The sequence below is a fragment of the Aquarana catesbeiana genome, linkage group LG09 (assembly GCF_042186555.1).
Source record: "Aquarana catesbeiana isolate 2022-GZ linkage group LG09, ASM4218655v1, whole genome shotgun sequence".
Taxonomy (NCBI): Eukaryota; Metazoa; Chordata; class Amphibia; order Anura; family Ranidae; genus Aquarana; species Aquarana catesbeiana.
This window is the reverse complement of record NC_133332.1, coordinates 46941183-46959028: the sequence shown is the minus strand read 5'-3', so window position 1 is coordinate 46959028 and position 17846 is coordinate 46941183. Positions and strand designations below refer to the sequence as shown.

General features: G+C 44.4%; 1 pseudogene; it reads right to left on the bottom strand.

The window, feature by feature from the left end:
• LOC141108904 (complement factor B-like) overlaps nt 1–14299 on the bottom strand; it is a 142324-nt pseudogene extending 128025 nt beyond the window's left edge.
• Nucleotides 14300–17846: the final 3547 nt, after the last annotated feature.

Sequence of the window (17846 nt, the reverse complement as noted above, 5' to 3'; positions counted from 1 at the left end):
GTGCCTGTCCTCTTTGCTCTTCACCCTTCTTAAATTGTTCAATCGCCTTAACACAACTGTAGTGCAGTGTTGTAATAATATGAGTATCAACTTTAACCCACAATTTACACTTATAGTTATATTTACCTCTACCTGGGTGCTGGTAGCTCCACCTGCAGGAGAAACAACAACACTGCACACAAACTTCAATAATAACCAAAAATAACTTCTTTCTTTGAGTAAATAATATATTTATATAAAGAGTTATTACAATGACTATACTATCACACCAACGTAGTGCAACAGTATAGGAAATGGTTATTACAATTGGTAATATACACAAATATACTTAATTACATATATATATTGTACCAGGGAGCTCCCCCTGCTCTAAACCGTAAAGTCACTATTCTCTGTAACTAAATGCAGGGCCCTGCAATGAAAGAGATAGTCTTGGCGTCTTCAGTCTTAGCTAGCTAAGAATTTATAATTGTAATCCACAAGGGGTTCCTCTTGGGTGTTGCGCAGTGTAAGGTAATACACTAAGGCAGTTATAATCCGGCAGACTGACTAAGTGTTCTTATATGAAGAAGACAAACATCTGGCATCCGCTCTTGAACACTGAAGTCTATGCAGATGTACTGTTTTCCAAGTTAACTTGTTCCGTGGGACTATCAGTCCCAGCAACACTCTGTAACAGTTCTAAGTGTGTGTGTAGTATTAAACAAACTTCCGGGTGTTAACTCTCTCATCACACGGGATCCAGGCAGACAGATGTCTCAGTTTCAGCAGTTCTCAGTCCATATGGAGGCACCACCACGCCGTCACACTGTTCCGTTCACTAAGGACCAGGAGTCCTCGGTTACCTCCTCCACGGGTCTTCGGTACGATCACTTCTGCTGCTCCAGCACGCTGTAGTGCGATGGCAGGATCCTTGCAGCTGCTCCGCTCCTTCACAAAGTAGGCCGCAACCCTGTGGGACACACACACCCACAGAGTACTGCTGACAGGCCACGCGTCCCAGGAACAAGAGACCTAAAATGGCCGCTGCTAGCCCTTTTATATCCTCCCACAATGCAGTTCACTTCTCCTCTTGTCCAGGAGCATTGTGGGTGGGTCACAGCTGAATTTCCGAAGTAAACAATCAATCACTTCCATGTCACTTCACTTAATCATGAAACGTAAAAGTATTGTACCTTTTCAATTGTCCACAAGATGGCACTATAACAACTTATGTACTGTATAACACACATATGGTTAGAAACAAAAGTTGTCAGCGCTACATATATATTAATTTACTAGCTGTAATGCGAAAAAACATATATGTTAACAAAAGTATGTAAAATGTATGTACCAACTGAAACAATATTGAAAGTTAAGACAGTAAAATCAGGGGTTAGAAGTGTTTAATTCTGGGTCCATTCACAGCTCAAAGTGTGCGTTGAGTACAGGTAAAGACATGTGCATTGATGTACGTTGGCATGTTGCATTTTCACATGCACTTTTCTCCTCACTTCCTGAAGCATGGAAAGAGTCTAGGACACAGCAGAAGAGTCAAACTTGTGCTAGGCTGCTATGTTTCCTGCTCTTTGGTGTGCGTTGCGCTGCACTGACACACGTTACCATGTGTTGCATTGAAAAGAGTAGGGCTTGTTTTCCCTTTTCTATTTCAAACCAGTGTAGCACCCTCTACCTTAGGTATGTGCTAGTATAGGTTTTGGTGTAAGCTGCCAGCGCAAATAAATTTAGGCAGGCCTATGCTGTGAGCTAGGCCTGTTTGTTTTGATCTGGGGACAGGGGAGTGGTTTAGTGTAGCAGTGGGTGACTGACATGTACTTCAGCTCTTGGGTGCCTCCTCTGTTTCCAGGGAGAAGGTTCTGGAAAAGGGGCAGGGCAAGAGAGCTGGAGTGACATGGGGTGAATGTGAGGAGCTCTGACCAATCCCCAACTATGATTGGCAGAGGGCAGGAATCCTACATATACCCATGGTCAGCCTGCTGGGGGAGGAGTTGTCGGCTGGGTGAACTGGATGATGGAGTGTTAGACTGTCATGTCTGAGGGAACCCCCCTTTCTGGGGGGGTTACCTCAGGTAGGGAGCTCGGGAGCTGGGAGGGAGCCTCTCCTTACACGGTCATGGAGAGGTGTCCTGAAACAGGAGCTGGAGGAAACAGTTGGTCCGCACGTCCGGAGTAAAGTCATTCAGGAAGGATCCAGGACAGGTGTCGGTGAGTGGAAAACACAGTGGAAAGCTCTGCATGCCAGGGGAGCTGGATGTAGAGCCAGAGGGCGAGACTGGGAGTTTTGTGTCAAGTCGCTGCAGCCAGGAGGGCTGGCAGGATTTGCAAGTCGGACTTGCAGGGATCAGTAGTCCATCTACATTTATTCTTCTCAAGTAAATTGGTTGCTGCCACAAAGGGGTACTGCAGGCCCCCGGCCTACAAAGGGCTATCAAGTAAAGGCACTGGGACTTATTCAGAGTGAGGCCTAGTCATGTGCTGATGGTGTGACAGGAGTACTAAAGTTGGACATTGAAGTAGTGTGCTGGAGAAAGTGTGCTGCCTGGAAGAAGTGTTCTGAGGTAAAAGGCTGTAAAGTTTAGGGTCAGCCATCTTGTTCTGCTGAGAAGTGTGACGCAGTTACTATTATTCTACAAAGTACAATTTATCCTATGGGCATCCCATGTCCCCTTTCCCCAACCAAGTTCAATCCCCTAATAAAAACAACAAAAACAAGCAAGAGACTATTCATTGACTGAGAAGTGTGTCTAATAGATGTCTGGCAGCAGGGTGAAGCTGTAACACATATCAACCCAGAGGGGCCATCGCTACACCAGTGTTCAATGCACCAGTGTGAACTGCTCCCATTCACGTACCTTATTTTTTACAGTCCTTGTGCTGGCATACGTTGAAAGAAAATGTGCCAACCTATCTGGTGTCAACTGACCCTTTGTGCCGTTCCAGATTCAGAATCCATTTCTAGATGGAAATGCGGCCCCTTATCCCATGATTTTGTACTCTGCATGTAGGCAGGTGCAGTTAACTGCTTTGCCACTAGGTGGTTCCGTATCGGAATAGTGTCTGGCACAGAAGGAAGGGACATTGGGTGCTAGGCCCTCTTAGGTAAAGCCCTCCCACAAGTGACGTCAGGGGTATATAAGCTAGAAGGGGAGGGACACAGAGTCTCTTGGGGCATGGGAGCCATACACCCCACATATGTAGGAATGTAACCTACAAACGTGGGCCCTGGACAGGGCAGGAGGGTGGGTGGAGTGGACCTGTGTGCAGGAGTAGCTGGCTGGAAACATTCTGTTCCTTAAAGCGGAGTTACACCGAAAAATTGAACTTCCGCTTTTCGGATTCCTCCCCCCTCTGGTGTCACATTTGGCACCTTTCAGGGGGGAGGAGGGAGCAGATACCTGTCTAATACAGGTATTTGCTTCCACTTCCAGCAGAATCCGCGGCAATCTACGCCATGTCCGGACCCTCCTCCGCAGCCCCCCTCTGCTGTCTTCTGGGAGACACACGGGTCCCAGAAGACAGCAGGGACCACTCAAAACACGCAGCTTGTCTCCGCTTTAAGGAGGTGGGGGCTAGGGCAGATTACAAAAGGCCTTGTAGGCCATGCTTGAAATCCATCCTTGTCTGGGGAGGTGCAGCATGGTGTGGTGGCTATAAACACTCATGGTCCAGATGATAACAAAACTGCATTATAATTTAAGTCCAAACAAACACAATTACCCGGCAGGAAGACCACCCAACCGGGTGCATCCACAGAATGTTTCAGAGAATAGTGGGGTAGATTTACTAAAACTGGAAAGTGCAAAATCTAAAGTAGCTGTGCATAGAAACCAATCAGCTTCCAGTTGTTTTTTTTTCGTCAGAGCTTAATTGAAGAAGCTAAAGTTAAAAGCTGATTGGCTATAACACACAGCTGCACCAGATTTTTCACTCTCCAGTTTTAGTAATCCAACCCCAGTGTGCAGCAGGTCTTAGATGCTCCAACAGCACCTGTCTTGGGGAATAGAATGTGGCCTGGCCGGTCTGTTCTCAAACAGGAAAGCATCCAGGAAGGTTAGCGTGTCCCTGCTCTTTCCTTACTCATCTGGAACCTCTTCCTACCTCTAAAGCCGCGTACACGAACTTTGACAGACTAGGTCTGGCGGCCTTTGACGGACTTTCCCACGGACTTTCCAAATGAACGGACTTGCCTACACACGATCAACCAAAGTCTGACAAATTCGTACGTGATGACGTACGACCGGACTAAAACAAGGAAGTTGATAGCCAGTAGCCAATAGCTGCCCTAGCGTTGGTTTTTGTCCGACGGACTAGCATACAGACGAGCGGACTTTTCAACCGGACTCGAGGCCGTCGGAAAGATTTGAAACATGTTTCATTTCTAGGTCCGTCGAACTTTTGGGAAAAAAAAGTCAGCTGGAGTCCACACACGATCGAATTATCCGACGGGCTCCAGTCCTCCGGACCAAGTCTGCCGTAAAGTCCGCTCGAGTGTACACGGCATTATACTGTCCCTGTCAGATGAATAACCTGTCTCTAAACTACCCACACGCAAAATGCGTACCAAACCAGGGAGTCAGGGTCTTCAGTAGACACTGAAACAAAGGAATCGCGCTAGATAAATGTGCAATGTTGCATACATGAAATATTGCAAAATACATACAATATATATAAAAAGAAAATGAATAACGTGACAACTGCATAAAATCCAAAAATTGTGTCACTTCAACTAAAGATAAAATGAAAAGTGATAGTTTTCACCAGATGAAAACAGAGGGGGAAAAGCCAAACAAAAGAAAACAGATGCAGCCACCACTCCTAATGATTGTGCATCTCTGCCACGAGCTTGCTGTTGTTATTGACGGTGTGATGACCCCTAGCGGATGTTGACAGGAGTTTCCACAGCCAGTTTTAAAGTGTACCTGCTAGCTATGATCCACTGTAGTGGGGGATCGTGGCCATCCAGTAAGAAGTGACCCCTTCTATTCCTGGTGGTGGATCTTCTCTGGTTCTCAGGGATAAATTATTATTAATCACTTGGACTTTTTATTATTTATGGGTGATCCGTAGTCACTTTTCATTTTATCTTTAGTTGAAGTGACACAATTTTTGGATTTTATGCAGTTGTCACGTTATTCATTTTCTTTTTATATATATTGTATGTATTTTGCATTATTTCATGTATGCAACATTTCACATTTATCTAGCGCGATTCCTTTGTTTCCATGTTTCACTTTCACAATTGATGTTTATTGTTGGAATTGCTGCTCCTTGCACTACTTTTTCACATGTAAATATTTCCTAGCGCAGTTTTTTTCCCTAATTTTTTCAGTAGACACTGGTTGATGCAAGAGGGCCGCCAGAGTCCCATGGGGCAGCAGCATCCAAGCTCCCCCAGAGACTCAGGAAAACATAGAAGAACCAGGTTTCTCTTGACATTTTCTCTCTCTGCAATGCTGCTGTGGTTGAGCACCACCTACAGTAGAGAAAGTAGACTGCACCTGCCTACACCTGTATGGGGCTGCTTTACTGGAGGAATCCTGGGAGAGGTGTACGCAGCTAGAAAGTGTCTACAGAGAACACAGTCCTGTGAGTACTTCTGACCCAGGGCAGAAGAGAGACTGTAGAGAGATGGCCGTGAGGTGCGGCATGTGCTTTCACTTGTAATTAATGTGGACTGTCCATAATATGTGATTGACTGTGTATGTCAAGTGACTGGAATGTATGTTCCTGTGATGTGACTATCTTTCCATTCCCTGAAAAAATGCAATGCAGCTAACTATCGTGTGGCTATTTCTTCTTTTGCATACAAAGGTCTATGGTGAGGAGTAGGGTACAAGATGGCAGAGGGGTCAGTCTCAGCAGGGGGGATTGTGCTCTAGCAGGACTGGAGAAGGGATGGGGACTTGTGCTTGGCACCAGAATCGGCCAACTACGAAGACCCTTTTACATGCAAACTCCTTTGCAACTTTGAGCTACAGCAGGCTTAGAAAGAGAATGTTGCTCCAACCGGAGAGCACATGCTGATTATCAGTTTTACAAGCTGAGATGTAGGGCTATTTCAAAATATTATTCTTCTGTCTATGCTACATAATTCTACATACTTTTCATAACTTTACATAATTTTCATATTTGATATAGCTGTACATTTTTTAACCTTCTCAATGAACGCTCCCTCATTTTCCAATAAAGAGAACCGTCCCTAATCTGAAATTCTCACCTTGGTCATCACATATTGTTGTTTCTCCACTCCATTTTCCATTCTCCTGACAGATGCGGTTTTCAGGTCCAGACATTGTGAATCCACCCCAGCACTCGAAAAACAGTTCATCACCCACAAAATACTTTGCTTTTCGCGGTCCAAACTCTCCACCTTCGAACATGACTGGCTTGGGACATTCAACAGCTATAAAAGATCAGTAATATAGAAGAACATGTGAACTGTATTCAAAGGCACAGGTGGAAAGTGATAGTGTAAGGAAACTGCACAAAGACTGGTAGTGACAGCAGAGAAGAAGGCAAGCAGTGAAACAGAATAGGAGGAAGATTCTTGGTTCCATATCCTAAATGCTATGTCTCCTTCTGTATGGCCTTCCACATTTCGAACTGCCAGGATTTTGGTGAGGTATCTGTCAAACCAAAAAGCCACTGGGCAACATTTCAGGCCTTATATACAAAATATAGGACAATGGTAAGAAAATCCGTTTTTTAACAAAGGGTCAAGCCAAAGCATTTTGGGGATTAGAAGGACCCCCTTCATCTGGGTTTCAAGCTTTCAGGTGATAGGAATGCTCAAACTAAAGAGAACTCTGATACAATCTGGAAACTTTCTGAATGGGAATACTTGGATTGTAGATAATTCTCATTTAAAGGAAATCTTGATATTGGTGTGCCAAAATAACTGCTTGTTTTGACTGCAAATTGACAGCAGACAGAGGACTCAGGGATGCAGACAGCATCTGCCATGAGGAGTGAAGTGCGGCCTAACCCAAATGGGAAGTTTCCTGAAGAGGTAAACGTAGTCCCTGCTCACCCCACCGGAACCTTGCGCTACAACTGTCCTTGTCCCTGTCCCTAATTTGTCCCTAACCTGTCCACTCACATAAAGTAACCCAGGGGTCAGAATCTTAAAGGGTAGTTTCACCTTTACAGAAAAATCTGTATGGTGCACTTGCACTGGACCCATTCCCCCTCCCCCCGGTCCCACTGGCCTGGAGTCCGGTGATCACCCGTTCCTGTCACATCGGATAACCACTTTACCGATCCCGGGATTAGAAATACCCTCAGCCTAATCTCCTAAACGTACCTCGTAAATGTACGTAAAGAAGGTATTCTAGTTGGTCGGCGCCGTCACATGGGCGACACCGACCAATCAGAACCCGCGTAGCCGTCCTGTCAGCACTGGAGAAGAGGAGAGAAAGCCGCAGGGATTTCAAAACCCCGGACCGGTAAAGTGTCTATACAATGTGGCAGAACGGGGGATTGCCTGACTCCAGGTCAGCAGTGACCAGGCGCGATGGGGAGGGGGTCCAATGTAAGTTCACCTTACTGATTTTCTGTAAAAGTGAACTTAAACCGCCAGGGTCACATGTATGTGCATTCAACCGGATCACTGCCCGAGCAAGGAAATCATAGAGGAACACAGCTTCTTTTAACTTCCTTATCCATCTGCATTGCCACTGTGGATGAGCGCCACCTGCAGTGGAGAATATAGACTGCACCTGCCTATATGCTAAAGCAACCCCACCATCTTTTAAAGCCACTCTGCTTCCTTCTTTAAAAAATGAAAAAAACCAACACCTGCAAAAGAAGACCTGTTATACATAGCTGTGTTTATGTCCGTTTCTCAGATCTTCACAGAGCTGTGGCCTCTTTACATCCAACACACCTCCAGGAATACCTGGTTCCCAGGCTCTGGTCACTACACACATTAGTGATGTAGGGGTTGACAGATGGAACTACAGTGTGCAGTCAGGGATACAGGCATCCAATGCTCCTGGAGGTACCAGATGTTAACATTCTTCAGGTGGCTGTTGCTCATAAAAAGAGTAAACCCCACGGGTACCTGTTTGGACCATACCGTATGTTCTGCTTATTAGCACTACGTAAGTTTTACAGGATTGCACAATTCCTTTCTTTGTTATTATACATATTTACATTATCTCTGAGGTTTCCTATTAGTTTTATTGGTCTTTTTTAGACATGCTGACGCATTCGCCCCTGGAGAGTGTTTTTTACCATGAAACGCATCGGACCTATTTAGGATGCAGTCATGACTTCAATTTACCCTGTTCTTTTTATATTCCTACAGTTTTAATTATTATTATTTTTTACTCATCATATGGAGCCCTATATACCGGCCGCTGGTATGTGCTTTGACACCAACACATTATGTGTGTGTGTGTGTGTGTGTGTATATATATATATATATATATATATATATATATATATATATATATATATATTCATGTTTTGTACATATATGAATTTTGCAAGTATATATTATGTGCTAGATATATTTCCTGACAATTTTTGTACATATATGAATCCTGCATGTACATGTTATGTGCTAGATATACCTTTTGACAATAAAAACGCCTATTCATTTTATGCTCTGTCATATGCTTCATTCAAAGTCCCGAACTTTTCCTCTTAGTAACCAATTTAGGGATGGAGACACGTCTTTTGTGCCTCATTCAAAGTCCCGCCCATTTTTTCTTTTTATGCATAAAAAGAGTAAAGATCGTAAGAAAAGGTGGTGGGACGAGATAAAGTCTTCCTTTCCTTCACAGATGGGGTGTTTTGGCAAATAATAGAGTCTCTTGAAAGCTGCCTTTAGTTTAGAATGTTCTAAAATCTGTGTACTCCTATCCATGGAAATTTAGAGATCTTACCAACATCATCATTCTCTATAGTTCAAGCATTTTTATCCCCTGAACCAGCCCTGATGAAAAGGTTCCTCTATAACCCTAAGAAAAAAATTGGCTTGTTGCTTGACTTTTTATCAGTAAACAGACCTCCTAATTTGGAGTTTACCATTGGTCTTATGCCCCTCTCCCCCCCTTTGTTGCATATTTCTTATAAAACAGGTGGAGGCAGGCAAATAAAAGTAGCAAGCAACAGCAGACAGGGAGTCAGGCAATTAAAATGGCATAGGGTACGTAGTGGCACAGCACAGAAGGAGACAGTGGCACATAGGAAGGGGAAGACATAGATACGGCACAGGGGTTGGGATAGAGAATGGCACCGGAGGAGGCAGGTACTGATACAGCACAGAAGGGAACAGAGACAACACCCAGGAGGAGTCAGGTAATGACAAAGCACAAGAGGGGTCAATAGGTGACAAAGCTCAAGAATAGACAGTCACTGATACCACATAGGAGGGGGCAATGGGTGACACCGCCTAAGAAGAGTTAGGTAATGACACAGCATAGAAGGATAATAGGCCATAGTAAAAAAAAAAAGTAGTTACCTTTACATATAGCTTTCTGCTTTTCATTTGTCCATTTCCCATTCCTCTCTCACTTACGTGTAGCAGATGGGAATGGATACTTTCCTTTCGGACAGCTATACTTCACTTTTTCACCATCTTCACTTATTTTGTAGGTGCCACCGACAATGCCCACTTTGTCAAGGTTACACTCATCAATAGGGGCAGCAATGGACACTGGAACAAGAAACAGTGTGTCAATGTAACAGTGACTGAAAATGTGACTGAAAATATAAATCAATACAATATAAGCAATGGTTTAAATTAAAAACCATCTGCCTAGCCAGGATTATTTCTAGTGCCTTAAAAAACCCAGTGAGAGCGGTAAAATACTTCCTGTTATCTGTTAGAAGCTCCGTCCAGCGTGCTTATACCTTGCTTTCCCCCGAGCTGAGCAGCCAAGCCTCTATGTCATATAGAACCTGCTCATGGCATCCAATGTGACAGATCTAACACCATTCGGTATATGAAGACTTAGTCTTGTTTAATAGTGTAGCGACCCCCTCAATGAGCCATTGGTGAATTTGGCCCTATTCCCCCATTTAGGGCACACACAACATTTTCTCCTTTCTTTTGCTAGCTCAAAGAAATAGTCTAGGGGTGTCTTTTTTAGGATTTATAGGAACATAGAACTTGGATGGGGGTGAAGGGGCATGGGATACTGCAGAACTGGATGCTTTGAGGACTCTTCTCTAGCTTGCTGAGCTACAAAAAATGTCCCACAGAATCTATTGCTGGCAGAAGAGTAGGGCTTTTCCCAAATGGACCAGGATAGAGCTGCACACAGTCGCTATCTTCCAGGACCAGGGTCAATTACTCACATAGCCACAGGATCATCGGTTGCCTCCTTCCGATATCCACCAGGCCCTCTCCAGTGCGGGAGACACCCTCACACCACCATAGGACAGCGGGACACTTCTCTTCCAACTTCCTTCTGGTACTATCTCCAGTGAGCTTTTTCAGACCCAAACGAACTCCAGAAGTATGCTTTTTCGAATAGGCCCCCCACCTGAAGCCTCAGCTGGAACCTTGATGTCTTCTTAGTGGCACCTTCACAGGGTCTCCTCCAGCAGGACTGGACTCAGGGACTCTGCTGCTTTGCCTCAGGCCCCAGTCTATTTTATTTTCACCACCTACTGGGCACACCTCCCCAGGGATTGGCTGGAGACCCATAAATATTCAAGCTGCTTACTCTGTTCTTCCTCCCACTATAATTCTAGAGTCCTCTAGAACCATGTTTTTCAACCTTTTTTTAGTCAAGGCACCCTTTAAAATTATTCACAATCTGATGGCACCCCAATGTAAACAGCTAAACTAATAGTTTTACATAATGCAGCCACATCCACACACGTAGGACACCCAATGTTAGAGGTGATTTATTCTTCCAAAGCAAACACACCTTTGCACACTGGTATTCCAATGTTTCTCTTCTCCCTTAGTTTTTCTCTTTCACTCAGCTAGTGTAACCCCAGTGCTGATGGAGAGGGGCAAACAAAGATGTTGTGCAGGGGCCCAACACCCCCCTTATCAACCATTGACATCATAGGTTGTTAGGACGACAGCAGCTAGAAGGTTGTAATGGTGCACCAGGAAAATCTGTGGCTTTGTGTAACTTAAAGGCAGTCTTGATCCCTCCGCTGGCTTGCATACAATTTTTTGACAATAGGTATTTTGCCAAGGCACCCCTGAAGCAACCCAAAGGCACCCTGGTAGAAAAAGGCTGCTCTAGAATACAGGGGGAAGTAATTAGAGCAGTAGCCTGTGATACATTGAGCAGACCTAAACAATCAACCCCGCCCCCAGAGGAGCTAAACTAAATTTACCTAGTAGCCTACTCTACACTAGGAGGGTGTTACAATAGTAAGGTATAAGATAATTAATTAATGTAATACAGTAAAACCTTGGTTTGAGAGTAACCTGGTTTGAGAGCATTTTGCAAGACAAGCAACATTTTTTTATAAACTTTGACTTGAAATACAAGCGATACTTTGATATACAAGTAGCGTCATGTCACAACTAAGTATAAAAGAGAAGAGAGGCGTCTCTAAATATAGCAATATGGTTACATTTATTGAAGGTACAACATTTAGCAACATATTGCTACACTTAGAGGCGCCTCTCTTCTCTTTTATACCCTGTAGCTCCTGCTCGATTTTGCTTCTAAACCCCTTGTGGAGGCTTCTATTTGTGGATGGACATTTTATGGTTACACAACCTATCACATTGCTATAATCTTTTTTATATGGACTATAAACTGAAGGACCTATGAATAAATGGTTGTGGAACAAATCATTTGAGTTTCCATTATTTCTTATGGGGAAATTTGCTTTGATATACAAGTGCTTTGGATTACAAGCATGTTTCTGGAACGAATCATGCTCGCAATCCAAGGTTTTACTATAAATTTATTCAAGCTATATTTATGTGATCTTTTAACCAAGTTCTATAACACACAATCACATTTCAGTTTATTGTTGTCAGATCAATGACAGGTGATTCCTCTTGGTTTTCCATTGTTCTTTGCGCATTTCTCTTTGCCTTAACAAATTAATAGTATGGCCAAGCCTCCTTTCACTGCTGGAGTTTGTGTGGTATGGGGGAATTGGTACATACCATGTGTTAAAAAAAAAAACATAACGTTCATCATAGAAAGATGGTTTTACAAAATTACTTCCTAGATAAGCAATTGTTCAATTCTAAATCCTGGGACCATTATATCTATGGGTTGACTGACCCTTCAACTCTACCCCTATCCATAAAACAGCCATAAAACTAAGAGGTACTGGTAGAGGGGTGCATTGCTGGGCACAGATTTTATTGTCATTACTTGAGCCCAAATGGCCTGTATCCCAAAAGAGGCAGCTCCCCCAAAAGAGGACATTCAGCCCTCCAGCCCTGATGAAGGGGATTGTGTGCCCCTGAAATGCATTGGATGTCTTTTGCCCTGCTTGTTGTAACCAGTTAAACAAAAAAGACTTGGGGATTTTTCATTTGGGGCTCTTTTTGACCTACTACAGCCATAAACCTAGCCTAATACTTTCACACCAAAATCTTTGTGACAAAACAAACCTACGTTGTAATATATAGACAACAATAAATGTTGTGTTAACAATGCAATTAAAAGTTGACATCCCTGAGACACAACACTCCATCTTATGACCTGCAGCCAAGTCTGGTCATGGTCTATCTCTCACTTCACCAGAGCCAGAGATAAAGCAGAACTTTGCAACATTGGTGTCTGATGCAATGCAGTGCAATCTGAAAGTTAACGGTTAACCAGAAACCAAGAGGTGCTGAAAAGAATGCTTGATCATCCAGTATGCACATCTATAGGATGGCACATTTGGTCAGATGTTCTATAGAAGAACACACAATGGGGTTGATTTACTAAAGGCAAAAAGACAGTGCACTTTGCAAAGTGCAGTTTCTCCAAGGTTTAGTAAATGAGGTAAAGCTTTGCTTTGCAGAGAATACCCAATCACGTGCAAGGAAAATAAAAAAAACTGCATTTTTGTTTGCACATGATTGGATGATGGAAGTCAACAGAGCTTCTGCTCATTTACTAAGCTCTAGAGTGCAACTGCACTTTGCAAAGTGCACAGTCTTTTTGCCTTGAGTAAATCAACCCCAGAGTGTTGGCTTAGCCCAATAATTTCATCAACAGAACTACAGAAATCCACCAACCAGTGGCGGCTAGTGGTAAAGAAGCTTTATATAAATAAGTGTTCCTTAACTGGCATCTTAAAAGGCCCTGGTGTGTTGAGTATACAATTAAAGTATTTGACTTAGACAATTGGCAAGTTATGAGATTGCTGAGGACAAATGAAATGAGAGACCGTATTACAATTTGTTCACAGGAATAGGTGCAAAATGATATGGCAAAGCCCGATTCTTCTTTTTTTTTTTTTTTTTAGAATATAATTGGATGAACAACTATGAAAACATAAGCCAAAAGTGTTGTGTGCTGTCTCAATAATAGGGATTTTTGGAACTTAAGGCAAAACTTTTTTTTTTTTTTTTTTTTTTAGTTTTGGACAGAGTGGAGAGGGATTCGATCCTCTGTCAGGTTTTTGTTGCTGTCTGTGCATCTTCTCCATTTGTCCTGTTTACCATTATCATCGAGATTGAAAGTTAATGTCCTGTCCCAACCACTGCACCGGGAACAAGCTCTGACCCTGTCATCTAGCCATTACGATTTGGCCTTCACAAAGTCACTCAAATCCTTATGCTTGACCATTTTTTTCTGCTTTCAACTTCAGGGACAGCGTATTCACTTTCTGTCTTATACATCCCATTCACTTTCAGGTGCCATTCTAAGGAGATAATCAATAGGGCTGATTTACCAAAACTGGAGAGTGCAAAACTTGGTGCAGCTGTGCATGGTGTTCAATCAGCTTCTAAATTCAGCTTGTTCAAATAAGCTTCTTTTTTTTTTTTTTAATCAAAACAAACAAACCTGGAAACCGATTGGCCTCTATGTAGAGCTGTACTAGATTTTGCACTCTCCAGTTTTCGTAAATCAACCCCAGTGTTATTCACTCTAACTGTCCGTGGTCATAATGTTATACATGATCAGTGTATAAACAGGAGTCACTGTTAACAGTCAAGTAGGAGCTTTGTCTAATAGACCACAAGTAGAAGATTCTGCCTGGCACATGCTCCAAATTTTCAGATTTTTTTTTTTAAGCTTCTGTGGTCATAGATCATTTAGGGAAGACAGTTTTGATTACTGACATTGAAAAATCAGTCCCTCTATTACTTACATGCAATGTGGATGAGTAGAAACAAAGGTAACATCCTGAAAAGTGCCCCTCCAACAGTCTGTCCTTTCACCTCCCTGTCCCACACAATGATGTTACTGATCAGACTCTGGATATATATATTAGGAACAAAACACAAAAGGTCAAGAGAAGGAATTTTCCTGATTTCTAGCTAAATGCTAAAATAAATATTTCACAACTTGTATACTTTACATTAAGCAAAGAAAGACAGTAAATTCTTCTAGTGACCTTGTTATGTTGTAATGCAGTGTAGCCACATCTACTACACATCCAGGAGTTAAAAACAGTAGCTTTATTGAAGATCCATAAAAAAAGAAACATAAAACACATACAGTCAGTCCAAAGGTTCTCAGTAGACGCGTTTCACACTGTCGTGCTTACTCATTACTGACTCATTATGTCCGAAATAGGCATGTCTGCAAAATAAGAACAGGGATACCTACCTTTCCTGCTGCTCACACCACCAGAACACTGTTCTGTTCTGTAGAATCCTACTCTGAAGTCTACAGGAGAACTGACACTTCCAGAATTGTCGCTCTCCTGGGCCCCCTGTTACTCCCATGGGTCCTCCTGCTGACCTCCGCATGACTCCTGCCTCGTGTAATTAGGGAAGGTCAGCAGGAGAAAGCAGTGGGGGGACACAGGAGGCCGACACTCCTGGAAGTGTCAGTTTTCTGTGGACAGAAAACTATTTCTATTGAATGAACACTGTGACTTTCTGGTTGTGTGAGCAGCAGATAAGGTAGGTATCCCCTCTCTTATATTACAGGTATTCCTGTTTCGGACAAATTCATGTCATGACAGGGCCACTTTAAAGTAGATCTATTTCTCTAGTCGTCTGTCCAGGACAGCACTAGAGAGATAGGCTCCACCTCCGGAGGCAGCAAACACATATTCAGATCTTTAAAGGGGCGGCTTCCGTTCCTCTTCCTCAGTCTTTGCTTTTCCTCCACCGGAGGAGGAGGCTGGATGGAGCTCGCCTTCCCCTGAGCCTGGGAGCTACCTATGGGAGAAGGGGAAGGAGGTCTGCAAATACCTGGGAAAGGTGGCAGGCATCTGGATCCCCCGGTCAGGCTGCAAAGGAGCTGGTACCGGCGTCCTCCTCCACGATAGCCCGGGGAGGGCTGACATTCCCCGCATGGCTGGCCGGATACTATGGTATCCTGGCGTGGGCATCAAGTTCTGGCCTGTGAAACGCAGGAGGAGGGCGGGGACTTCCGGCGCACCACTTCCGATTCTGGGTCACGCAGCGAGCGTGGACGCCGGAGCCATGGCGGTTCTTTTAAAAATGCCAGCCACAGGATGGGAAGCCAGCGATTCGGATCCACAGCGTGATGCTCCAGCAAGGAACAGACAGCATGGATGCAGCTGAACCAGGTGGCAGTGGGGCCAACCCAGCTCAGGTAGGTGGACACGGGTGCCTTGGACCTATGGGGCTGGACCCCCTCTTTGAGACGGGATCCAGGCTAAAGTGAGTCATGGAATCCCGTCAGCGGCTGGTGGGGATGCACATAGGTGTTGGTGAAGGACACCCACTGATTGGCTAAGGTTTTTGTCTGACGGCAGCTTGTCTTTGCCCCCCTTCTCTTTTCTCCTTCTCTTGGTTCAGCCCAGAGAACCGGAGAGGTTGGGGGGGGGGAGAAGGTGTCCGTCATGTACGAACAAATTTAAGGAAAGGTGGAACAAGTCCCTTGTATTGATAAATTGGTTTACAAGGAGGCAACGGGGGCTTGCAAGGAATTGATTTCTGGTGTTCAGAAGGAAATGAAGTCGATGCTGGCAAACCTTGAACGTTTCTGGAACATCCTTTGTCTTTCTGCTGATCTGCTGTGTATGACCCTGGCCTGGCTGACATCTGTGATTTTGGTACTGCCCCTTGCTGTATATACTGTTGTTGTTGGTGGGTTTGTTGGGTTGGTTGTGCACTGTTTGTATTTCTTCTTTATCACCTATCTTTAATAAATATCATTACTATTCACTTTTCATGCGTTTTTGGTTATCTCTGTGCATTCCACATAGTCTGGTCTACTAACTCTCCTGACACAAAGTGCCCAAAGTGGACGCAGCCTTTTCCCAGTGCGCCAAAACAACAAACCTCACCTTTGAGGACATGGGTGTCCTTAGGGAACCCATGGACAAGAGGATGGAGGTACTGCTGAAAAGGTCATGGGAAGTAGCCATGACAAATCTAAAACCTGCAATGGCTACAACAATAGTGGCTCATAATTTGGAGATCTGGCTGGACCAATTACAAGGCCATGAACGTCAGTCACAGTGCTTGAACTTTTAAGCCAACCCAGCAACACTATGCTGTATAGTTACTTTCAGGATACGTCCTCCAACCGAGTCACCAGGCCCCTCTCCAGACCAGCACGCTGCGTGATCCTTCCATGACGGGTCCTCCCCTGGGATCTCCTCGGTTGTCCAGCTACCTCCCTTTGGATAGACAGCTCAGGACCATTCCTCGGCTGCAGTGGTAGGCCCCAGACAAGCTTCTGGGCCCACCCCTGTGCTGCAGTGGCGTGGGCCTCCGGAACGGAGGACCACGAGATTGCTTCTCTAACGCATACCTACCGGCCAGGAGGGCCAGCAGGTGGCTGTAAAAACGAACCCCACAATATGGCGTCTGTCCCATAAATACCCTCGCCCAGAATGCATCTCGGAGGACCACCTCCACCGAGTTGTCTCCAGGACAGAAGACCATCCATACGCTTCAACACGTTGCATTTCCAACACTGACCAGTGAAAACAGCGACACCAACTGGTCAGCACGGAAACACACACAACGTCAGCCAAGCTGGAACAGAGGCAAACCTAACCTGTTTAACGAACAAGTTACAAAATTTACCTAACATATGGTAGATCGCAAATCTACCAGCGCTACATACTCCCCCCACTACAGTAGACATTGTCCCCAACGTCTGTCCAAAAACAGTAACAATAACTCCCAAGCCTGGGAGTAGGTATTTGAGTTTCCTATAACTTGGATAGACAAAGAGAGAGGAAAAGACAGTGGAAAGATATTATAAGACTTACCGTATTTATCGGCGTATAACACGCGCCGGAGTATAACACGCACCCTAGGGAGGAGAGAGGCGGATCGTCTGGCTGCACTTGGCTCTCCGATCACGGCCGGGATCGGTGAGCGGTGACTAGCTGTAGTCCTACATATTTTTTTGCTATGTAAGTTATTAGAGGCTTTTAAAAAAGAATTGTGAAACTTTATTACACTATGGGGTCCTTTCCTCTGTTTTTTCTGGGAGCGCTATCTGCCTGAGCCATCGGGGAGCAGAAGCATGGAGTCCTTAGGGGGATCCGTTATCAGGGAGATCGGGAGTTGCCTTTGTTATCCTGGCCGGCTGATTTGGCTGTTATCGTTCAGCAGTGAAGAGCGCTATCTGCCTGAGCCATCTGGGAGCAGAAGCAGGGAGTCCTTAGGGGGATCCGTCATCAGGGAGATCGGGAGTTGCCTGTGTTATCCTGGCCGGCTGATTTGGCTGTTATCGTTCAGCCGTGAGGTAAGAGGCTGGGGGAACCATCATCTTCACTCTATTTCTTGCACCTAAAGGAATCTATTC